Source organism: Topomyia yanbarensis, chromosome 1 (assembly GCF_030247195.1).
Source record: "Topomyia yanbarensis strain Yona2022 chromosome 1, ASM3024719v1, whole genome shotgun sequence".
Classification (NCBI taxonomy): Eukaryota; Metazoa; Arthropoda; class Insecta; order Diptera; family Culicidae; genus Topomyia; species Topomyia yanbarensis.
The window spans coordinates 204,549,274-204,574,859 of NC_080670.1; the positions used below are offsets into that span (position 1 = coordinate 204,549,274).

At 36.4% G+C, this 25,586-nt stretch overlaps 1 protein-coding gene across 1 annotated transcript in view; it reads right to left on the minus strand.

Annotated features, from left to right (window-relative positions):
- Positions 1-25,586, minus strand: part of LOC131688997 (uncharacterized) — a 61,113-nt gene that overhangs the window by 13,244 nt on the left and 22,283 nt on the right. The window lies entirely within an intron of this gene.

Sequence of the window (25,586 nt, forward strand, 5' to 3'; positions counted from 1 at the left end):
TAAGTGATCGGCAAGGAACGCGTCATGAATTTCGTTAATTTTGTCGGTTAAACCAACAAGTTAGCCTAAACTTTTGCTTCTAGAAAGTAGAAAAGTAATGAGAATTTTTAAGATATTTTCCTTTGTTTTTGATTTAGATAACGGCAAAGCTTGGTATAGCAAATTTGTTGAATTACAACAAGATTCCTAAAAAAATGGATACATTTTGTTCTACAATCAATGTTATCATAGTAAACCAGAAAAAAAATAAAACTTACTTCTGACAGTAAATATGTTGCAACCTGCTGCTTCCAATTTTTCCTAATTCTACCTCCAGTTAAAAACACACTTCTCTCAACAGCGCTAAATAATTCACTCGTTTACAATATTTTCCAACAAACTAAAAACATCCACAAAATGCTCCACTGTCGACATGCATAATAAAACGCTTACACAGGGAAAATTCTTTTTTTCCTTCTTCCTTCCCTCGCTTGCACCATTAATTCTATACACCGGCACAACACTCGCATCAAATTTCAATATTATACATTCCGCTTCTGCAATATTTATTCGACTGCACACCGTTAACCATCATCATTAACACAGATGCTATTGATCACTCACTCAAACTCAATCACTCATCGGGACACAGCGGACATGCACGGCATAACCCTGTTGATGATAGGGTAAATAGTAGGCGCTGCCAGAAGAGGAGACATTATCGGTTCCGCACAATGGCCAGCAATTTTTTCTTCTTCGAATATTTCAACACTTTTTAAATCGAATAAAACATTTTTTTCGCTTTCGTTAAGCGCGCTAGAATTACAATTTAAAACTAACAGCTCACTCATCAATTTCTGTTTCGACACTCAGCGACAGCAGCGTTGACGAAGGTAGCGACCGGCTTGGGTCCGCTTTTTCTTCGCTAAAAACCAAAGCACAGGTGTCTTCGGCACCTAAAACTGCATGAAATCCAAGCCAAACCGGCGTCTTCCAGTAATAAATCAATATCCTTCCGATTTCTCGCGCCGTACTTCAATCGCGGATTAAATCTAGACCGCGTTCAATTTTTTTTTCACTTTTTTCGTTGCTTCCGGTTACACAAAATCACGCACTAAACCGAACGCCACAAAATTCCCGAACGAACTGAACTGAATCGACGACTGTTGGAAAGTTAGAACACTCGTCATCGTCGTCACTCGTCGTAGCAAAGGGCTTGGCGGCGTGCTTCGATTCGGGTTCTATATGAGGGCACTCAGCTGAGCTTTTAAAGCCGACGAACGATGATGGCTCTCTGTCAAGGCAACCGAAAGTCAAACCAAACACAACAGAAAAAAAACCGATCGGCCGGCAGTCACTCAATTTGATAGTATGTGCTATAGTGCACTAGAATTAGATCACATTCGCACGACGGGACGGTGCTGTGCGGTGATACGGTCTGATGAGTGCTAGCGTAATTGACTTTCCGCGTACCGTACCGTACCGTACCGGGTGGATAGGCAAGCAAAGGTACTTGAAATGAACACCGTTATTGCGTGCACGTGTTCGGGAACGAAGCAACCGATCAAAACAAAGAATCGGCGATTAGTGTTCATTCCTTTTCTTTCCATCCGACCGGCGGACGGAGCGCGCGCGCGTTTGTTTTTCTTTTGTTTCGTTGCCGGGTTGCTGCGATGAGTGTCTAATATTTTTGCGAGTTGCGGCCGTACTGCTATGGGCTGATATACCAACAATAATGTTGGTACGAAGGAAGGACGGACTGGGAAAATCAGAAAAGCGTGACAAGGCTTACGGTTTCCCCGGGTAGTGGCGGTGTTGTGTTGGCTGCCTTCTGCTGATGGCGGTCGCCAGTACTCGGTGTACGGTTTTTTCCCTTAGTCGAGAACCGAGATGGTAACCGGCGGATTTTCAGTTTGATGGCATATAGGGCGGAACGGTTCTGTATTATGTGTGTGTATAGTGTACGATGCAATTTAATCATTTTATTAAAGTGAGTTGAACGTACAGTATGGAACAAAATTAAAGTCATTCAATTTTTTTAAGTTGTTTAACCATAAAGAATCAAATGTTTGTAATAACAAAGTTTTCTAATTTTCCTTAATTTGTGCGATTAAAGTTATTCGTTAAAATAAAAAGAACAGAAAAATCACCTAAAATCTTTTTTTTATCTAGATTATTGTGAACTGTCAAAATGATTGTTTTTTGTAATAAATAATTCCAGTTTTAAGCCCAGTTTCAATTACTTAAAGTTCGCTTTGAATCTTTTTAGAATTTTAAATCCCTTATTAATAACGGTTCTCATTTTAGTACAAGTTTTAGTTAAATGTTTTAAGATTTTTAATTTCCGTGCAAAATTTAGCACATGTTATTACAATTTTTGGTACATATTCCGGGAAGTTTGGCACAAATTTCGCAAAATTTACAAGCACTGGCTAATTTAGCACAAAAAAAAACTATAAATTTAGTACAGCATACAAACTTATCAAAATTGGGCACAAATTGTACGCATTTTAGGAACAATCTTTAGGTCCAATGTCAAAACATTTCGTCAGTTTTAGTACGCACAGTACAAACTTTTCTATTTATAGTGCAAATTTTACAAAATTGGAACTAACATCACAATATTGAGGCGAAACTTTACAGCTTTAACACAAAATTTAAAAAAGTTGTTGCAACATTATCGAACTTTAGTACAAAATTTAACAAAAAATCAACCACAATCAAATTGAGAACAAGCTTTAATAGCATTTTGAAAAGCAATTTTTTCAGTGCAAATCTTATCAATAAAATGGTTCTCATTTTAGTACAAAGTTTTAGTTGAAATGTTTTGAACATAAAATTGTAATATGGTGCAAAATTTTATGCACATTATTACCAATTTTGAGAATCTTTGTACAATTGTTTGTGAAATTTGTTTTTGTAATCTCTTCTCAAAAAGGCATAAAAAACCCACTTGTCTATTGAAAACATACAAATATAATAAATTCTTAAATTAATTTAGCTCATTCGGTTAAATAAAACCATAACAGAGCTAAGCTTCATTCTCCACACATGTATATAAAGTTCAAAGGTTGGTAGCGCTGTTGTCTTGATAAGTGAGTATTCGTATTTAAATACCTGAAAATATATATTAAATTTATAAAGTATCACAGTTTAAGACTGACTTAGTACATCTCTAACAGATTGAAAGATTGGTTTTCCTACGAAAGAAAGGGTAGAAAAAATATTCAGTTTTATTTCAGAAAATCGAGGACAATGTAAAATGATATGATCAATATCTTCATAGGACTCCAAACATTCACATAAATTAGAATCGATTATATTAACGTGGTAAGAGTGGCTTTTGCATGAATAGTGATTTGATATTGTACGAGAAAATGTTTGAATAAATAATCTTCCAATATTTAGTCTATAAAACGAAAGGTTTGCGTTTAACTTTTGGTAAAATAGAATGACACATACGTCCCAACTCACTAGTATCCCATGCTTGTTGCCAAAGTATATTAAATTTATGGCGAATTAAAGGAAAGTATTCGTTACCATGAATTCCACGATCATAAAAAAACCTCTTGATGCTCCTATTTTAGCCAACCTATCTGCCTGTTCACTTCCATATATTTCACAATGTGATGGAACCAAAATATATGTTATTGAGAAACGTTTTCAGTTCATTTTGTTAATAAGATCTCGAATCAACCATATAAACTGATGTGCTTTGTTATTGAAATTTATAGAATCAAGAGCTAATAGAGAACTAAGACTATCAGAACAGATGTAATAAGATTGTGGAACTAATTTTTTAATAACTGAACATGTAAAATATAAAGCTGTTAATTCTGAAATAAAAATTAAACAAAAAAAATAATTTTTTTAATCGAAGACAATATACAAATCAAATCTTACTATCAAATGAAGAAAAATCAGCTTGGTTTCCGAAATTGAAAGTTCTAGATATGTGCTTAATTCTGTTAACATTTTTATACAAAAGTTCCGGGAATGCACAAAAATCCATGATCTGACAAGCGATTTGCAGCTGTGAATGAATAAGGAGTCCAATCTTTCAATGTAAAATAAAACGAGACGTTAACCGAATAAACCCAATTTCTAAAGACTAGAACTTTTCTTTCAGAATGATAGATTTGTTGGTATTCCAGCTAACTCAATACATAAAGCGAGTTACGATAATATGTAATTGATTGATTGCTATCATTATGCCGATGATTCGATGGTTGTACCTTCGGATTATGACTACGGAACACGCGATCTTTGCATCAAAAACGTTGTGTACGATTAACCGAATCGTGACAGCAAATCGTACAAACAATTTATCTTTGCGTGTGTCCTTCTTCAAACGTCACGTCAAAGTATGTACAACTGTGGAGCCCATGGTTTATAGTGAAGTGATCTTTGTCGATAATACAGCGTAAATTCGTCAGTGTGGGTGCTCGTTAGCTAATTGGGTAATCCTTTAACTAACAAGTCAATTTTTTAAATTTTTATTTCCATGTCAAATATACTTTGACAAATCGACGGACAATAGTTGTATGCTACATCACTACCAACCCTGTTAACCTGTTTTCAACTTCTGTCAGTTGGCCTAACGAACAAATCAAAGCTGATCTGAGAAATCAAATTGTAATCCATTATTCGAAGATAGATAGCTGCATCGGCGAGGACCAATCAAAATAAATAGATAAAAATTGTCATAACAAGAGTTTGGACAGCTGTTAACCCAAAAACGTCGCCATATTAGTAGAATTTGCATTTTTAAATTATCCTTGATCTAAAATGTCTGTCTTCGAGTCAAATTTTCGCCATTTGCGAGAAATTTCGTTCTTCTATTTTACCAAAACTGCAACTAACTGCTCATCGTTTGATGTCCTACGCTTATGATGAGGCTGCTCTGTGTCAATATACTGTCAGAACGTGAGAAAGCTACGCACAAAAATTGATGAGCTGTTCGTCGCTGCTTCGGATGTTGCTCATGATTTTTTTTTTTTTTTTTTATTCATTTCGTTTATTTGATAGGCACAAATGCGTTAGCTTGGCGGTGCCAAATGCTTTTGTTTTTACATTTGGATATCTTAAAACTAGGAGGTTACAATGTTGAAATATTTTTTTTTTTACAAAGGAAAAGAAAGTTTACAGCTATCTTAAGACTAGAAATAAGATTCAATATACAAAAGAGGGCCAAAAGATTTTTTTATGAAAAAATTTAAAACAAGGGATTCACTTTGATATACAAGAGGGGGAGTAATAGTATTTTACGAAATATTTTACGGTTATCTTAAAGCTAACAATATAGTTTAGTACACAAAAGGGGGGAACAAATATTTATGAGAAATTTCACAGAAATCTTAAAACTAGGGATTCAATTCTATTTACAAGATGGAGGACAAGAGTTTCAATAAAGAGTAAAAATTATAGCTATCTTAAAACTAGGAATACAGAATACTAATTTGAATTTTTTAACTAAAACTTATGCTTGGTCAAGATATTCAAAGGGTGGCTTATTTCCGCATCAGTGTAGCAGCAGTTGTATCAAGGACAGGGGAGAGACAGGGAAAGAAGAGTAAAACTTGCAACTTTCGCTCGAACGGCGGGGGGGGGGGGGGAGGGGGATCAGCGAATCAAATTTGCGCCTCAGTATAGTAAGTCGTCGAGTACCGGATTGGCGGATGGTATTCTTCGGACCCGCGGGGAATCCTTCAAAAGTCATCGGACCTCGAGTCGCTCTCGCTTCAGTTTCCTTCTATGCAGGCGTAGTGGTAAGGGCGATGGCGGTTACATAGTAGCACTCTGGAGCTGATCGGTTCCACAAGGCAGGAGGAAACTCTAAAAACGAGAAATAAAAGAGAGGGGCTAAATTGGGATATTTATCGTTTTTATGAAGGTATAAATAAGGGACATATAGGGGAAATCACGAGTTGCCAGCATATCTCGGACTGGTACATTGGGTGGTCTACCTCGGGCCCGAAGGGATTCCTTTAACTGAGACCTGGCGTCACAATACCCGGCGCACACCCAGACAACGTGTTCGATGTCGTGATAGCCCTCGTCACAAGCGCACAGACTACTCTCCGCAAGCCCAATACGCCGCAAATGCGCATCCATGGTGTAGTGATTGGACATAAGTCGGGACATTACACGAATAAAATCCCGACCCACATCCATCCCCCCGAACCAAGGCTTCGTTGATACCTTTGGGATAATCGAATGTAGCCATCGTCCAAGTTCCCCATTGCTCCACGAGGTTTGCCAACTGTTGAGCGTCCTCTGACGACAAATACTAAAAAATTCGTTGAAGCAGACTGGTCTTTCGTATATGTCACCATTTAATGCGCCCGCCTTTGCTAATGAGTCGGCCTTTTCATTGCCCGGGATAGAACAATGAGAGGGGACCCAAACAAAGGTAATCTGATAAGATTTTTCAGATAACGTACACAAGGACTCCTGTATCTTCCCCAGAAAATACGGTAATTGCTTTTTAGGCTTCACCGCACGAAGAGCCTCGATAGAGCTGAGGCTGTCCGAAACGATGAAGTAGTGATCTGTGGGCAGAGTGTCGATGATCCCAAGGGTGTACTGAATTGCAGCTAACTCTGCGACGTAAACTGAAGCGGGATCATTGAGCTTGAATGAAGCGGTGATAGTATTGTTGAAGATACCGAAGCCAGTGGACCCATCGAGATTTGATCCGTCAGTGTAAAACATTTTGTCGCAGTCGACTTCTCGGAATTTATTATAAAATATATTGGGGATCACCTGCGGGCGTATATGGTCCGGAATTCCACGAATCTCTTCCTTCATGGATGTGTCGAAGAATACAGTAGAATCAGAAGTATCTAGGAAACGGACACGGTTGGGATTGTACGAAGAAGGATTGATGCTCTGTGCCATGTAGTCGAAGTACAAGGACATAAAACGGGTTTGAGAATTAAGCTCGACGAGTCTCTCGAAGTTTTCAATTACCAACGGGTTCAGAATGTCACATCGGATGAGCAATCGATATGAGAGTTCCCAAAATCGATTTTTTAGCGGAAGAACGCCCGCCAGCACTTCAAGACTCATCGTATGGGTCGAGTGCATGCAACCCAAGGCAATGCGCAAGCAACGATACTGGATTCTCTCCAGTTTGATGAAGTGTATGTTCGCAGCGGAGCGGAAACAGAAACACCCGTACTCCATCACCGACAATATCGTTGTTTGGTACAACCTGATCAGGTCTCCTGGGTGAGCACCCCACCATGTTCCAGTTATTGTTCGGAGAAAATTGATCCTTTGTTGGCATTTCTGTTTCAGATACCTAATGTGACATCCCCAGGTACCTTTAGAGTCGAACCAGACCCCGAGATATTTAAATGTGAAAACCTGGTTGATCGTTGCACCCATTATTAAAAGCTGGAGTTGCGCCGGCTCACGTTTCCTAGAAAAAACAACCAACTCAGTTTTCTCCGTGGAGAACTCAATACCCAGCTGAAGAGCCCAAGCAGACAAATTGTCCAAGGTATTTTGTAATGGTCCTTGCAAGTCGGCAGCTTTGGGCCCTGTAACAGAGACCACCCCGTCGTCTGCAAGTTGCCTTAGCGTGCATGAATTGGCAAGACAATCGTCAATGTCATTCACGTAGAAATTGTAGAGCAGGGGACTTAGACATGAGCCCTGGGGAAGACCCATGTAGCTAAATCGCGATGTTGTTAAATCGCCATGCGAAAAGTGCATGTGCTTTTCAGACAACAGGTTTAGCAAAAAGTTATTTAAAATTGGCGAAAGACCATGCTGGTGCAGCTTCTCTGACAGAGTGTTGATAGAAACTGAGTCAAAAGCCCCCTTAATATCCAAGAAGACTGATGCCATCTGCTCTTTGTTAGCATAGGCCATTTGGATTTCTGTAGAAAGCAACGCAAGGCAATCGTTCGTCCCTTTGCCTTTGCGGAAGCCAAATTGTGTATCTGACAGTAAGCCATTTGCTTCAACCCAATTGTCGAGGCGAAACATGATCATTTTCTCGAACAACTTCCGAATACAGGACAGCATTGCAATCGGCCGATACGAGTTGTGGTCGGAGGCTGGTTTTCCTGGTTTTTGGATGGCGATGACCTTCACTTGCCTCCATTCATAAGGGACAATGTTACCCTCAAGAAACTTGTTAAATAAATTCAACAGGCGCCTTTTTGCAGTGTCAGGCAGATTCTTCAGCAAGTTGAATTTGATTCTGTCTAACCCTGGGGCGTTATTGTTGCACGATAAGAGAGCAAGTGAGAACTCCACCATCGAAAACGGTGATTCGTTCGCGGTATCGTGAGAAGACGCGGCGCGGTACGTTTTCTGTACCGGGACAGAGTCCGGACAGATCTTCTTGGCGAAAGCGAATATCCAACGGTTTGAATATTCCACGTTCTCGTTGGTACTATTATGATTACGCATACGTCGAGCCGTACCCCAAAGAGTGCTCATCGCTGTTTCTCTCGTTAACCCGTCGACGAACCGGCGCCAATAACTGCGTTTTTTGGCTTTCATTAGACTCTTCATTCGCCTTTCTAACGACGCGTACTGTTGATAGCTAGCGAGTAACCCGTCTTCCCGGAAGGCCTTATATGCAGTGGACTTTTCCGCGTACAGCTCTGAGCACTCTTTATCCCACCACAGGGTGAGAGACCGTCCATGGGTATTCGCGCTGGGTACTGGTTTAGTCTGAGCTTGATTCGCACTGTCGAGAATCAAGCCAGCCAAAAACCTGTACTCTTCCTCCGGAGGAAGTTCTTGAGTGGATTCGATTTTAACGGATATCGCGGTCGCGTAACTCTTCCAATCAATGTTCCGTGTGAGGTCATACGAGACATTGATTGTTTTCGATGGTCTTGAACCGTTAGCAATTGAAATCACGATAGGCAAATGATCGCTACCGTGGGGATCAGGGATCACCTTCCACATGCAATCTAACTGTAGCGATGTCGAGCAAAGCGATAAATCCAACGCGCTTGCGCGTGCTGGTGGTGTAGGAATCCGCGTCATTTCTCCCGTGTTTAAGATGGTCATGTTGAAATTATCGCAAAGATCTTGGATTAATGTTGATCTATTATCATCATGAAGACAGCCCCATACCGTACCGTGCGAGTTAAAGTCTCCCAGAACTAGCCGCGGTGCCGGTAAGGATTCCGTGATATTACAAAGCGTTCGGTGCCCTACCGAGGCTCTAGGAGGAATGTAGATGGAAGCAATGCAAAGGTCTTTACCTTTGATTAAAACTTGACAAGCGACAATTTCAATGCCTGGTGTCGAAGGGAGGTTAATTCGGTTGAAAGAATAGCACTTTTTGATCCCCAAAAGTACTCCTCCATAGGGGTTTTCTCGATCCAGACGAATTATATTAAAGTCGTGGAAGTTGAGATTTATATCGGAAGTTAACCAAGTTTCACATAATGCGAAAGCATCACATTTTAAACTATTTAGTAAAAATTTAAAGGAATCGATTTTCGGGAGGATACTTCTGCTGTTCCACTGTAGAACAGTGATCGAATCGGTGACCTCGTTCGATGACTTAGCCATCGAAGGATACGATCGCTGCAAGGAGGGGCCATTTAGTAGTCAATTGCTTCAAAAATGTTTGCACTATAGGGAGAAAACGTATCAGAAGGCTTTTAAGAGGATCAGTAACATTGAAAGCTGTGAAAATTAAGTCCACTATGTCAGAAAATTTCATTAGTCCGCTACTGGACTGAGTATCTGTTTGAAAAAAGGGGACACTTGGGGTTTTTGGTGTCCCTAGAAGTGGTGGGTACTCCTTGTTAGAATTAATATTTCCAAGTCCTGGAGCAAATTGCTTCGGCTTTTGTGCATCACTTCCGTTGGATTTATTGGTTGTAGATGGCGCACTCTGAGTGGACGACACCTTGGCACCCTTACGGGGCAATGTAGGGGAGGCTGGATTTCTCCTCTTCCTGGATTCCCCTGGGTTAACCAAAGATGTTCCCTCTCGTGGGTCGTCAGATTCTTGCTCAACGCCAGCCAAAAGAGCAAAGGAATTTTCGGAAGGGACAGATGGCGAAGCATTCTTTAGCATTTCTGCATAAGAACGCCTTGAGCGTTCCTTAAGGGAGCGCTTAATTTTATCCCCGCGCTGCTTGTACGCAGGGCATGATTTAAGAGCATGTGAAGGGCCCCCGCAGCAAATACACTTTTCAGTTTCTTTGTCGCAAGAGTCATCCTCATGCTCTCCTTCGCATTTGCCGCATCGTTTCTTATTTCCACAATATGTGGCTGTGTGGCCCAACTGCTTGCATTTGCTGCAGCTCATGACCCGCGGTACAAACAGGCGAACTGGTAGGCGAACCCTGTCAAGGAGGATGTAGTTGGGAAGAGAGGACCCGGCGAATGTCACCCGAAGCGAGCCTGATAGAGAGTAGGTAGTCTTACCTCCCTCGGTGTTTGCGGTATACAATTGTTTGCATTCTAAGATCTTAATCTGTTCAAGAGAGGGGTCCTTAAAGCAGCCAACCCCGTGCTCCAACAGTTCTTCGCATTTCAGGCCCGGTTCGGACACTACCCCATCGATTTCACAGGCCACACAAGGCACGTACGCTTTAAATTCCCGTGTAAAGCGCTCACAGCAAGCAATCGCGTTTGCCTGGCCGAGATCATTCACTAGAACACGTATCTTGTTTGCCCGAACACGTGTTATCTGAGCTACTGCCGGGTAATTAGCAGTCAGGTCTCGAGAAAGTTTTAATATATTAACCGGTTTCTCTCCGGTCCGAAAATATACCACCCATGGCCCAGAGGAACCTTCTGGGTACTGCTTTATACGGGGAGCAATGCGAGTATTAGGGGGATCAGGGACTTCCATGATTACATCAGATGGTATTTCGCCCTCGGCCATTTAAGCACGAGGGCAGAGCGTTATATAAACGGGAATGTGTCTTATTATTTGATTACAAGGTAGAGTAAAAGTAGGGAAAAGGAAAGAAAGCAAACGAGGGAAAAAAATAAAGCAAAACTTATCTGCAAACAACGTCGATTGTTCCGCACCAGCGAAAACAATGTGCTGGATTTACTTTCGGCACCAGCAGAACGACAGCTAACGAACGAACAAAGGATGACCTTGACTCACTAAAATTTACACACCGAACACCACTGTGAAATATAACGATCCGTTCCGTTCAAAGGTTGGGAGACGTATGTGTTGCTCATGATGTTATTGTTCTGACCGAAACGTGGCTGAATGATCAAATCAACTCGTTCCAATCATTTGGCTCAAGGTACTCGGTATATCGAAATGATCGTGATCCAAATAGTGCAGGAAAGAAACGTGGTGGTGGTGTGCTCATCGCAGTCTCCAACCGACTCTCATCCAAACAGAAAAATGACACTCACAATCTCGAACAACTCTGGGTAAATATTCGTGGCCCCTATACTAATCTTTGTGTGGGTGTTGTATATATTTCTCCCGATTCCGCAGGTGATGCAAAAATTATTCAGAAGCACATAGATTTCGCACTTGATATCGCAACTTCCATTGAACCCAATACGGCACATCTACTATTTGCTGATTACAACCAATCTGGACTTCTTTGGAAGAACACCCCCTCCGGGTATGCCTTCCCAGACCCTTCTGAATCAACCTTTGCGAGGACGAGTACTATCTTACTGGACGGAATGTCTGTACTGAACATGCGACAAATGTCTACAGTGAATAATGGGCGAAATCGAATCCTGGACCTTCCGTTTATAAATGAAGAAGCTTCAGAGCTACCAACATACGGACACTCTGTCAAAAAGGCGAAATACATTCAGAGCGGTATTGACTGGCTAAATGGATGCCCCAGATATTCTCTCGCAAATCAACATCAACGTACCCCCCCAGAAACCTTAGATCACGTAACTATTTAAGACTCGACTGTCAGCGCACCGAGTACGGTCAGAACGAACCCATAAGGGCGATGTGTAATGCTTTCAATACTGTGAATGACCATTTCGAATTTTATGTTTCTAGTGATGTTTTCAAGAATAGACTTAGGTTAGTTTATAAGGTTATGTTAAAATATTTCTGTAATGTTATTGTAATGCTGTATTACTTGTATGTAATTTTGTTAATCTGTAATGTGAGATCATTGTAATTGTTGAAAAAACGTACGAGAAGATTATGGGTTTTTACGCGCTTTCGAGGTCTGCTTCTGAAGTGAACCTTGAATGGGCTTTTCCCATACATCAACAACAATAAATTTCATGTAGACCAACACGGTTCAGATGAAAAAATGAGAAATTAATAAATAAACAAGTAACTTGGGTTCCGTACGAGTTGAAACCGAGAGCTATTGAACGGTGTACGGTGAACGGATATTGTATCCTAGAATGTATCGAGGCAACTAATTGCAGCGCCAGCTTGGTTTTTGCAAAATTAATACGATAGGAAACACGCGTAATTGCAATAAATTCTTGCTTCTCTTGTTATTTCATCAAACCTTTGACAAAAAATAGTTACCTATTGGCGCAGAACGGCGCAATACACCACTATGATATTCTGAAAGATGATGAAATTTCCTATAATATGCAACTAATGGCGTGCTTTTCCAATTTGTTCTTCCTTAGTAAAAGTTATGATGAATATTTATGGTTGTATGTTAAAACGGTATTCTTCATGAAAAAATGCTAACATTTCCAAATTTTTGAAGTATTTCTTAATCCAAAGTTTATTTTCGTTGCATATTGAAGTAGTATGCATGAATTTTAAAGATGTTGGGAATTAACTTGCGATGAATATGTTCTAAACTCAATTATGAGTTAGAAGTGTTAAATGAGCTCGAAACCTGAAAATACCTCATTTTTAATCAGATCTCAACAACCAAAAAATACTTAGAGATCTTACGACACCACATTTTTTCGCAGATTATTAATTCAATTATTTTGAACAACAAGAAAAATATTTTTGATGATTAAAAATTGAATTTCATATTTTCTATTTTGGCCACCCTTGCATCACTGTGCGTTGTTCGATGGGAGTAGAGATTGATCGCACATCGCTTGCTGATGGAAGCTTTTTCGTTCGTCGCGTTCGCGTCGCGATATCACACAATTTATTTTGCAAAAATCTCGTTACCACAGAAACAGTGATTTACTTTGTGTACTTGAAGCGTTTGTTTGCCGTACTTTTGGAAGTGAAAGATTCTCAGATTCGCTAGTGACTAATTTGAAAAGTAGCGGCCTAGTTCAATTTCGTCTCGTCCGGGCTTTCACGTGATCCGTCGGCTGAGACCAGCAATAAAAAGTATAATTAAGTTTTTGAAAGGCTTAACAGAAGAAAATTTTATGCGTAAATAGTCTATATTAGAGAAAAAAAAGGTGCAGTGTTTCAAAAAAATCTAAAATGGCGCCCAATTGGCGTCACTATCCAATAGCTTCGTACAGTGAAGAAAAAGCTTTGTTCACCTACTGCACAGCACGGCTCATTGGTTGTGTTGTGTGCGTCGTTAAATTAAAAGACGGAGCCTTTTGCGGTGAGCGTGAGTTGCCGACGAATGAGTGGCTGGTGATGATTACGATCTCGTGCTCATTCGGTCTTGAAACCAATACAACTACAAGAGTAGGATCGTGTTTGGCTGGAAATTTCGCAGGCCGGCGGCCATCTCATGGTGCTTTGACTTGAGTGCTTAAAATGTGTTTCAAATGGGCTGATGTCCGGGATGTGAGTACCGGTAGGGTACTAGTGCACGGAAAGAAAAAAGTTCTTATTAATCAAATATATAAGTTTTGACATTAAAAATGTCTTACTCCACTATCAGGGGCTAGGTGTCATTCTAAAATCTAAACTATCTCCCATGTAACGAAACTATGTAAGGTTTGCACGCTTATAACTCCGATATTACTAGATGGATTTTAATCATTCATACACCAACCGATTCAGAAACACCTAACTTAAATATTGGTAATAATTTAATATCTCCCCAATAAAAGTAGACTTTTGGAAATTGGTAAAATTAAAAAGTTCACAAAAAACGGGAAAAATACCATTCGTGAGGCAGATTTCTCAGACACAGCCGTCAAAAGAGGGCAGCTTAGTTGCTCAATGAAACACGAAAAGTCATAAATAGAAGCAACGCATGTCCGTTTAAATCAGTTGTTGCTCTTATCCCACACGAGCAACGTCGTCTCCGGGCGATGCAATAAGCGCTATCGATTTTCGGTAACGTTGGCATTTGCACACACTCGCACTTAAGTGACTAAACCATATACGGTTAGTTTATAAATAGAGGTTACGCGTACCCGTTTGAATCAGTTTTTGTTCTTATGTCGAACGGGTAAGATCATGGCTGCAGCGTCTGGGCACTACAATAAGCGGTAGACGCTATGCATTTTCGGCAGCGGTGGCCGTGTGCGGATTTGTCGGGTACCAGCATGGTGTCACAGAATGATTTGCAAAGTGGGTGGGCGGGGTGGTTTGGATTTAATTCAATACGGTGTGTGCTGCTTAAGAGTGTTGCGTTTGAAAAAAATATATTTATTTTTATGCATGCGTGTGCGTTGTAACTTGTTAATCCAAGTTTACGGCGCTTTGTAGCTGCGTAGGGTAAAGAGCCAATTGGTTTTCATGTTTCATATTTCGGTTATATGTTTTTTATCAGTAAGGCATCTGACAACGTGCTTCTGTAGTTATTGCACTGTTCAGCAGCGTAGTATTTTATATAGGAGAGTACACTCAGGTTTTTACGCGGATTTTGAAATTTACGCGGTTTTCATTAACGCGTTTTTTTTTAAATTTACGCGGTTTTCATTTACACGGCCTGTATCCCCTGCGTGAAAAATCTGAGTGTAATTGCATCGGAAACAATCACATTCCCAGCAGAACTTTTTGTTTTCTAATTTCAAACACTTTTGTTTCGTACTGCACACAACGGAAAATTTTAAAACAGAACTTACCGTCCCAGCAGCAGTTGAAGCGGGTGTTCTTTTTCGATTCAAATTCAAGCCATGTCTTGAGCGTTACTGGACTTAAAATTGTTTTCCCAGTTAAACCAGTCAGAATATCTGTCCTACCCTATGTATTTAAAACACAGTTCTAATTGCGTTTTAAGGTATACAACAAATACGGTTGTGTATACTAATTTAAATTTTTAAATAAATCTGTTCTAAATTATGAAACAAACCGCTGTACTGAACATATAATTATGTCAGTCCTATTACCACATAAAACACCTATATAACATAAAACGCTGCAGAATTGGTTTAATAATACAATGTTTACACTACAGAGTTATAACACGTTTTAATAATTAGCAACAAGAAAAATATCACCAAGATAGCATAAAAACCCGTTTTAACTGGTAGTGCGAACGTTGCATAACAATGTAATTTATCAAATAATTTCATTTTTCCACCACTAATCGATCAAGAAATACTTACACTTAAGATTGTTTACTTAAGTTCATTAGTACATTATTGAAAATTTAAATGGAAAATGAAATTTCATATTTTATGGAGAATCTGTATATTTCCGTTGGCGGGCGTGGGTTTCCTCATCACAGCTCTCAATATGGAACTTTTCTTTTGAATATATTTTCTGGACAGACCAGCCTATTTTTACTAGATGGATCAGCCAAATAATGCCAATCACCTAGTGAGATACTTGATTAATTAATAGATTACCGTTAAAAGACCTTCAATAAATTATGTTTTAATGGGGAGGGTATATAGCAAATTGTAACATATGAAAACAGGCGAGTGAACAAGAACGTGTGTCGATATGTGTGATAGATAAAAAAGCTATATTTTTAATGTCACCGTGGTCGTGTCCTGTACACAACCCTTTAATTTTTTTCGTTTATACAAAATATATTTAGTTTTGAAGAGGTAGATGAAAGTAATTGTATGCAGTCAGTGTTTCAGCTAGCGATGCGTTGTTTTTCGGTGAGTATGTTGCACCAATTTTTAAAATAATTATTGAGAGCAAGTTATTGTATTTTTTATATCAAATTCTCCAATTAGTTAAATCTTTGCAGCAAGAGCTAAACTGAACGATATTTTCTAGATTTTTTTTTACATCCCATATATACTATCTTTAGTAGCCAATTCAGAGGAAAGATCTTCGGGGTCCAGATTCCTCCCGAATTTTTTAACTTGTCTAGAAATTTTAATTTAGTTTCAATTTTATATTAGTTTCAAACTAAAATCATTTCAAACCAAACGTGACCACCAAAACTGATTTTCATTTAATGACGTTTTTACATATAACGTATTGTACAGTGCTCATTACAAAATCGAATTTTTTTTCTGGATCAGCTCCTGACTATCTTGTAAGAACATTGAATTCTTCAGTAATTGTGTTTCTGTTCGCCACTAATTCTACTGTATCTCGAGACAGCGCCGGTGGTTGAGTGGTAAGCGTGAGCGCCACTCATTCCAGTTGGTCTGGATTCAATCCCAGCCGAGGTTGTTGAGATTTTTCTAAGTTAAAAAAAATCTGTGGTCACGTCTTCCTTCGAAAGGGAAGTAAAGACGTTGGTCCTCGCTCCATGAGTTTGGTGGATCGAAATCTAGCCCAGATAGTGAAGCTTCCTCTCCGGCGTCGGTAATTAAGAAGAAGAATCCAACTACTATACTTACTAACAAATATCCTTCTCCCGTGATACTTGACCTCTTCCCAAGGCGAGTGCATGATCTGATTCGAAGAAGTGACAAGTTCGTAAACGCCGATCGTCTCAAATTTTGACCGATTCCCCAATAAAAGCAGTATTGGAGGAGCAGAAAAATGAAATCAAACGTAAGCGTACACTGGCAGAGGAAAAAAACAGCGCGAGCTGGTCAAAAGATCCCTAAAGCTGCTAAAGATAAGTCCAAAAAGGTTAAAAGACTGAAAAATTAAGAGTGGATTTTATTTTCCTATCTATATACGAAAAAACGAAATTTTATTTCGAATTAAAAGTTTTTCACTGATACATTTGACGAGTTTAACTTATTTTACCAAACTCGGTCAACCTGACCCCAGCCCTGGGGTTGGTTGGCCAATTTTTCTTTCCGCATTTATTTGCTAATAACTTTTTCCCTGATTTTTTTTCATGAATGAAAAAATTACATATGTGCTCAAGGGTTGTATCTTCATGACAGTGCAAACCGGTTTTCAAAAAAACTAACCAGAATGAGTACAGAAATTCCGAAAGCAAAACTCGGTCAACCACCCCCGGTCTTCCCTACTTTTCACAAAAAATACACTCCCTGAGCAAATGAAAAGTTTATGATTCCCCCATGCTCATGGTCAAAATTCGCAAATTTAGCGCGAATTATATTTATGGTATTTTTATGGGGTTATATGGTGTTTGAACTCATGAGAATTTGCTCGGGTCGAAAATCTCATTATTTATATGCAATATTAGAAAGTTTAATTATATTAATATAGGTATTTATCGGTATAATTTTATTCATTGAATATATTCGGTCTATCCACTCATCTACTCCACTCAAAGTTCGTGTATAATTCAAATAAGTTCCATAATTTAGGGAAATCTGTGATCACAAATTTCCACACACATTTAAAAGGCCAACCCCAAATTTTGCGAAGGTATTTGGGACCCAGATGGAAGCAAAAATAATGTTCTAATAAAATGATCATGGTGCCCCTCCCACCCCGGAAGTGATTGTCAAGTCTCGAATGGGAAGGTTTTGTAGTTACAAAATCATAAACGAGTCCACTTGCATCAAATCTTTTTAATATCTTCATGATCAAATTTACCACTAGTGTATTCAAAACATTAAAACCAGCACTCAGTTCGCTCGTTCCGTTTCCATCTTATCTTCAAGCAGCGACGCCACATGTTTTTTTTTAAATGTCTGTAGGAGAATAACTAAAATGTCTGTAAAAGTCTGTAGATGGTTGTGTAAATCCTAGTTACACTAAAATTTTACTTTAAAATAGATTGAAAGTAGAATTCTATTGTGAAGGAATCACTCGTATTCGAAAACAGTTATACTAGTGCAATTTTACTAAACACTATTACCCTTTTAAAAGTCTGTAGATCTCTGGCTACGTCTGTAGGAAACATCAAATGTCTGTAAAATACAGACATGTCTGTAAATCTGGCATCGCTGTCTTCAAGAAGCAGTTAATCTACAAACAAAAAACCAAACTGGGCGCTCTGTCCATCGTACGCACTCACCGAACGAACGCGTTGGGAACTCACGGCGTTTGATGCGCATCTCGGACAACGAACTGACGTTTCAGTTAAATTTGCGCTCCCAGCTCGGTTGAATATTTTAGTGTGTTGCATTAAGTATTGTTCGCGTCCGCCCCGGTTTATTATAAATTTTGTAGAATATAAATCACATTTCGCAAATTGGAAACAATCGTAGGTGAAGTGTTGCGTTGGTTTTTCTTCTATGAAAAACTGAATTTCGTTTATTTTCTGCTTGATCAGTGTTTGCGACTCGTGGCGTCCTAATCGTAGTTCAATGAAGGAAGTGTGATGTCTTCGGCTATCCAGAAGGTCAAAAATCGGTGCAAGAGCAGAGTAAATTGCCGTGTTTTAATTCCGACCGAGCGCCATTTTGGATGCGCAACGTGTTGGTTCGTTCTCAGCCAGTTTTTGCTTTTTGCTGTCGGACTGAATAGTCTGTTGGGTGTATCGTGAGTTTAATCTGGTACTCCCTCCCCCACTGATGAGTATCATCACAGTGGGCTGTGACGAGAGTAAAATGAAGGAAATTGGTCTATCTTGTGCATTGCGGAGAATCGGAATGGAAGAAAAGTCCAAAAGAGAATGTTGTTTTCGGTAAAGTTTGATACAGTGTGTGTATTTGCTTTCCGGTTGGAATAAAAAATGTGTGAAAATCAGTATGTGACGATCTGGATAAGTGTTAGTTCCAGTAAGTACGAATAAACTATAAAATATATTATGGGTTGAATTTTACTTGGTTTTACAATTAAAATCTTTCTCGAATGATGAAAAATTAAGAAAATTTTAGGCTTTCATTAACATTAATCAAATCACGGCTTGACGAAGTGGTTTTTTCGGGTTATTAAAATTTGTCGTTTTTCATTGAAAAACACCGGGGCACTGGATTGCACTGGTTTTGCCCTTTCTAGCATCCTCGACAAAGTTACTAAGAATAAGTTTATCTATGAACTTCCCAAAGACGACTAACAATTTGAACAATAATAGTGACAGTTTTTGTTATCTGAGTATTATACTACAATATAATATAATATACCTCCATAAATCAAAATTTGTTAAGAATCAAAATAGTGTATTTGTGTCTTCCGTTTTTTCTCCGAAACTGTCCTTTGATGCCTTTATTATTATCGCGTTTTAATGATAGTAGCTGCTTATATCTGCCTTTAACTTATAACTGCTGGATATTATCTGATCTATTACGATTCCCCATAGTCGGCTATATGGAGCTGAAGTTGCACACTGCGTGAATAAATTTTTTTCGTATAAATCCATGAAACGATAAATCTCCTAAATTCTCGGCAGCCAGCCGCCCAGAGCAATTTTTACATGATAACGCTTCTGGTATATTTATTAACATATTTCCCCTTCCCGCGATACATATGGAGATGCAGAGGATTCCTCAGTCTCTAGCTGTGACATGTATCGGACTAACCCAGAAGATCTGCATTCGGACGTGGCCAGCGTCAGTATTGGTCAGCATGTAAGTAGCGAAACAGATTGTTATGTTGTCCTAAAGATCATTTTGCAAACTAAACTGTTTTTGGTTAACATGGGGGTTGCAACCACGGACGATCTCTTATGCTTATAAGTTTCAACTGATAATATTGCTTTCAATATCTCTTTCAAGTAACTCAATTAATCCGTGCACTTTCCTATCGATAGTCACTAAGAGTAACTAAAATAAGAAACGATTTGTATAATAATTATAACTGCCCGTTCTATGGATGTCAAAACGTAAGTATTAATTATTGTCAAAATTTTCTCGCCATTCAAATATTTTTCTATGGTGTATTCGGACACTCCTTGAATCTCTTGGTGGCAGGGCGCCCAACAATTTTGAACATCTTCACTCACGCGCGCTTGTCAGAATATTTTTTAATCGAACCTAGTAACAAACATCTGCCTCCTATGGTACTTGTCTAGTTCGCAGTACCGTATGTTGGAATTTAGGATTTATACCAAAGGCAGGTAGACTTGTTGTTGACCACTCAAAAACGTACAGATCAATCCGACTAATGTCTTTTCGTTTGAAAGGTATGGTTATCCGAGCAAACGAAAAGCCCATAATATTCCCATGGTCATGGTCCAATTTCACCTCCACTGCATTTTTTTTTGTATGGGATCAACCCATAGAAACACTATCCTCATGGTCCGGTAGATCCCACCTAAGAACCATATTTTGCTGCATTTATGGTTTATTGAGACCAGACTTCCCATAAACATCGACAAGTTTGTATCTGTGTATTTCGTGCTGGATTTTTTCGATGGAATTCGCAGTGACAAGTTATGTTGACGGCATAATATTACTGTGGTGGGGTGGGGTCAATAATGCATCCAAAAATTCCAATCGTATTCAAACAGCTTTAAAGCGCCCCATTTTTCGGCTTACGGAAGGATGCTTTTCAAGCCGGAATAACTGCTTAAGCTTTCCACAAACCAACGCTGGAAACTTTGTCGAAGAAAGGTGACGTTAGAGTGACAATTTTGCGCATCTGGACCGCAGTAAGCAGCATTAGATAGTAGTCCGGCCGTTTGCTATTTGGCTCTTCTCGTAACCGGCTCTCCATCAAACACCGTTCTAGGTTCCTGGATGTACCGTCCATTAGTAGAATCCTAACTGAATAGCCGGGAACCCGGTACTCGGTCATTTGTGTATTTGATAATTTAACAGAAAAACTGATGAAGATGGTCATTTGTGGAAGTGGTTCAGCGAGGTCTAGATCTGGCGTCCCGGGCTTGGGATGCGCAACCTTTTGTATGGATAATTGACTTTTGTACTATTTGTAAGTAAATAAGAAATGAAGCAAAGAACAGAGGAAAATAAAGATAGACACAAAAATTAAAACATGTAAAAAACGATCGAATATCTAGAAATAAGATGAACCGCTATTCGGCTATTGGAAAATAAAAAATGTAGCGAATGTAAAACTAGAAAAAATTAAAAAGGAATCAAGAAAAAGACTAGAAAAATATGGCAATGTAAAAAAAAAAACTGGAAACAGTGAAAATAAAACAAATAAAATTAATGAATAAATAAAAAATCTATAAAAAACCTTGCGAAAATTAAAAACATAAAAAATAATAACATCAAAATTAAAAAATTAATTCTGAAAATAAAAAATAAACCAGAAAATATGGAACTGACAAAAAATTAAAATGAATAAAAAAAACTTAACTGAAAAAAACCCAAAAAAAAACAAACAAATATCAAAAAATAAAACTGAAAATATTTAAGAAAAATTAAACAAAAAAATAGACAGATGAATGAAAATAAAAAAAATGGAAAATATGCAAAAAACCCGGAAAATTTAAAAAAAATGAGAAGGAATGAAAAAATAAAAATAAATGGAAAAATAAAAAAGAAGAAAAAATAAAAAAGGAAGAAAATCGTACATAAAAAATAAAAAACAGAAAAAAATGGAAATAATAAAAGCATAAATAAAATAAAATAGAAATAGAAAATAGAAATAATAAAAAATAAAAAGAAACAAAAATAAAAAAATGGAACAATAAAAAAGTGGGGAAAATGAAAAATGGGAAAAATAACAAAAAAGAAAAATTTTTTTTTGAAAATTATAAAACATGAAAAAATTTAAGAAATGAAAAAAAGGAAAAAAATAACTGGACGAATTAAAAAAACTCTAAAAAATCTTAAAAACTGAAAAGCATTAAACAAATAGCAAAAAGAAAAGAAACATTTTGAAAAAAAATAAAAATGAAATAAATAAAAACATGGAAAAAATAGAAAAAATGAAATAAATAAAAATAGTGGGAAAAATAAAAAAGAATGCAAAAAATAACAAAAATAAAAAATGAGAAAAAAATAGTAAAAAAAAAGAAAAAATTAAAAAAATAGAGAGCAATAACAAAATTTAAAAATACGCAAAAATATTGACAAAATGAAAAAATCGAAAAAAAGGAAATCAAAAAAATTAAAAATTATGAAAGAAATAAAAAGAATAAAAAAAATAAAATTTAAGAAATGGAAAGAATAGAAAAAAATTAAATAAATAGGAATAGTGGAAAAACAATAAAAAAATGAAAAAAAACAAAAGAAAATGAAACAATGGAAAAAATAAAAAAATAAATAAAAAAGGTGGGAAAAATAGAAAAAATTGAAAAATTAACTAAAATAAGAAAATTTTAAAATAAGAGAATAGAAAAAAAAGAAAAATAACAATAAAAAATGGGAAAAAATGAAAAAAATATTAAAATCGGAAAAAATTAAAACTGGAAGTTTATCCATTTTAATTTTTTTATCTTTTCCGTTTTTTTTCCATTTTTGCTTTCGGTAACAAAAAAAATCATCCAAAAAAATTAAAAATGAATAGAAATTGAACAGATAAAATTATTTAAAAATTTAAAAAAAGGAAAAAATTACAAAAAATTAAATTAAATAAAAAAATCTTAAAAAACTGAAAGAAATTAAAAATGGCAAAAAGAAAGAAAAATTATAAAAAAAGAATGAAAACAAATAAAAGGATTGAACAAAATATGAAAAAAATAAAAAAATTAAATAAATTAAAATAGCGAAAATAATAAAAATAATAGAAAAGGAAAAAAAATTAAAAAATTAAAAAATAGAAAAAATAAAAAAAACAAAAAAATAAAATAATGGGGAAAAAATGAAAAAAAAATTGGAAAAAGTGAAAAGTGGAAGTTTGTCCATTTTATTTTTTTTATCTTTTCCGTTTTTTTCCATTTTTTCATTCGGTAAAAAATAATAAAAAAATCTAGAAAAAAATTAAAAATGATTAAAAAATTGAAAAGATAAAATTGTTGAAAAATTGAAAACAGGAAAAAAATATGAAATTAATTCAAAAAACAGAAAGAAATTAAAAATGCAAAAAGGAAAGAAAAATTATGAAAAACAAAATGAAAACAAATAAAATTAATAAAAAAATATGGAAAAATTAAAAAAAAAGAAATTAATAAATATAGTGAAAAAAATAAAAATAACAAGAATAAAGAAAAAATAAAAAAATAACAAATAGTAATAATAAAAAAATTTAAAAATAAATGGGAACTATATAAAAACGGAAAAATTAAAAAAAAAAAGAAGTAATGAAAAACCGAAATTAAAATGGAAAAAATCAAAAAAAGAAAATAAACCTTAAAAAAGGAGAAAACTAAAAAAAAAGAAAAATGAAAAAATGAACAAAAAAAATCAATGCGAAAAATAGAAAAAATAAAACAAAATAAAAAATGGATAAAAATTTAAAAAACAACAAAAATAGAAAAAATGAAAAAAAGGAAGTTAAAAAACGGAAAAAATTAAAAAAATGGGGAAAAAATGAAAAAATAAAAAAAAATAAAAAAAGGAAGCAAATGAAAAAAATATTGAAAATTTTTTTTAAAAAAGGCTCCAATTTCAGGTAAAAAATGATCAGCACACCGGCAGTTTTTTTTAAATTGAAAAGAACAAAAAAATGGAAAGAACAACCAAAATAAAACAAACTGGAAAATAAAAAATGGAATAATTTTAAAAAAAAACTGGGAAAATGAAAAGAAAAACAAAACAAATGAAAAAATAAAATAAAACTAAATGGAAAGAATAAAAAATGGAAAAAATGACAAAAAGAAATAAAAATGGGGAAAAATGAATTAAATGAAAAAAATTTAAAAAAAAAACTGCAAAAAATATTTTTTTTTTAAATGGAAAGAATAAGAAAATGGCAGAAAGTAAATTAATGAAAAAAATAAAAAAAGGAAAAATTAAAAAAAAATGAAAATGGAAGAAAAAAATAAAAAATTAAAAATGAGTAAAAATAGTGAAAAAAATAGAAAAAAATAAAAAAATGGAAATTAAAAAAAAGAGGTTTAAAAATAAGAATTTTTTGTAAGAAATTAAAATGAAAAAAATAAAAAATAAATAGGAAAAAAGCCTTGAAAAAAATAGAAAGGATAAAAAATAGAAAAAATGGAAAAGATAAGAAAATGGAAAAATGAAAAATAAAAATAAAATCACTTAAAACAAATTGAAGAATAAAAAAATGGAATAATATGAAAAGAAAATAAATTTAAAAAATTTAGAAACTTTAAAACAAATTGAAGAAATTTAGAAATTTAGTGTCAGTTACTGACGAGTGGAACAAGAAACATTCAAATTCATTCTTCTCACTAGAAAGCCGTCTTCCTTTGCAGATAGATCCATACCATTTCCTTCTCGCTGTAAAAAATGTGTACCGACTTTATTACGGATTTTGTTTTAGTCTAGCGGCCATCTTGGAGAAGGTCGTTAGACGAGGAAATTAAATAAGTGTCTGGACATTTTACGGGTTGAAGCAGCCTGCATGTCACCGCTAGGGAAAGCTGATTTTAAAGAAGCTTCCGATTCCCCGGTTAACTGTGAAGGATCCAGAGCACTTCCACTCTCGCTGTGGAGGATTAACCGAACGAGTCTGGTTCGTCGTTACAGCTCACCGGCAAGTGGAGTGAAGCAGTGTCCCGTAGAAAGTGATCTTTGTTGATACGATCGGTCTTGTTTAAGAGTGGTTTTTGCCGCTGGGGTTAGCATCTTTGAATGTTTACCCAGCAAACGGATAGAGGTTAATGTGGTTAAATAGAAGGTGTTGCACAGTAAACTCGTTTTTTTTAAATAATTTTCAATTGGTTTAAAAAAAATGTTCAACTGCGTATCTTATCTTAAAAAATGATTCCATTTCTGTAGAATTAGTCTTGAATTCGACTCTGTTTAAAATTCACCTAAAACTTGCCGATAGTTTGACTTAAAATACCAAAAAAAATATTTAAAGATTTCAATATGCTCTTCAACCTTTAACTTTGCCGCCATACCGAAACCTCATCGAAGCTTATCTATTTCCACAGCCTCACCTAACCATGAAAAAACAGCAGAAAAGCAAACGCTAAAAGCTTCCAGGCCAGAAATGGATCATTAAACGCATTGTTTTCCCATTCCTTTGAATCTTATTACCGCAGTCAGCTGCTCAACTAAACTTACCCCGCCGCACCCTGAAGGAAGCGAAAAAAGTACTCCAACTAGTACAACCATTTGCCAACAAACCAAGGCTACAAGCTACACAAATGCATGGAATAAATAATTTATCTCCCCACCCTTTCACCAACTCACTACCCCAGTTGGAACATGGAAGCCACAGTACCCTCCTTTTAGTGCACGGTACGGTCAGTCAGCCAGTAGAATGTAAATGAGTTTCTAAAGAAGGAAAGTTGGTTCTGGAAATGGGTGATGCCCGTAAGATACAATCTTCATAGAACAGTTTTGTTATCGATTCGAGTGGGTTTTTGTTTAGATGAATGGAATTAAATTAATTGATTAGGTTGTTCCTTTAATAGAGATCTTTTGAGAAATTGTCTCCTTTTTTTCATTTTTATCGATTCATGTCTTAATTATTTTTTTCTGATTTTTATGCTAAAAAAAAATTACGCTGGTGTGATTTTAGTAGAGTGTGTTTTGACATCCTGGACAAT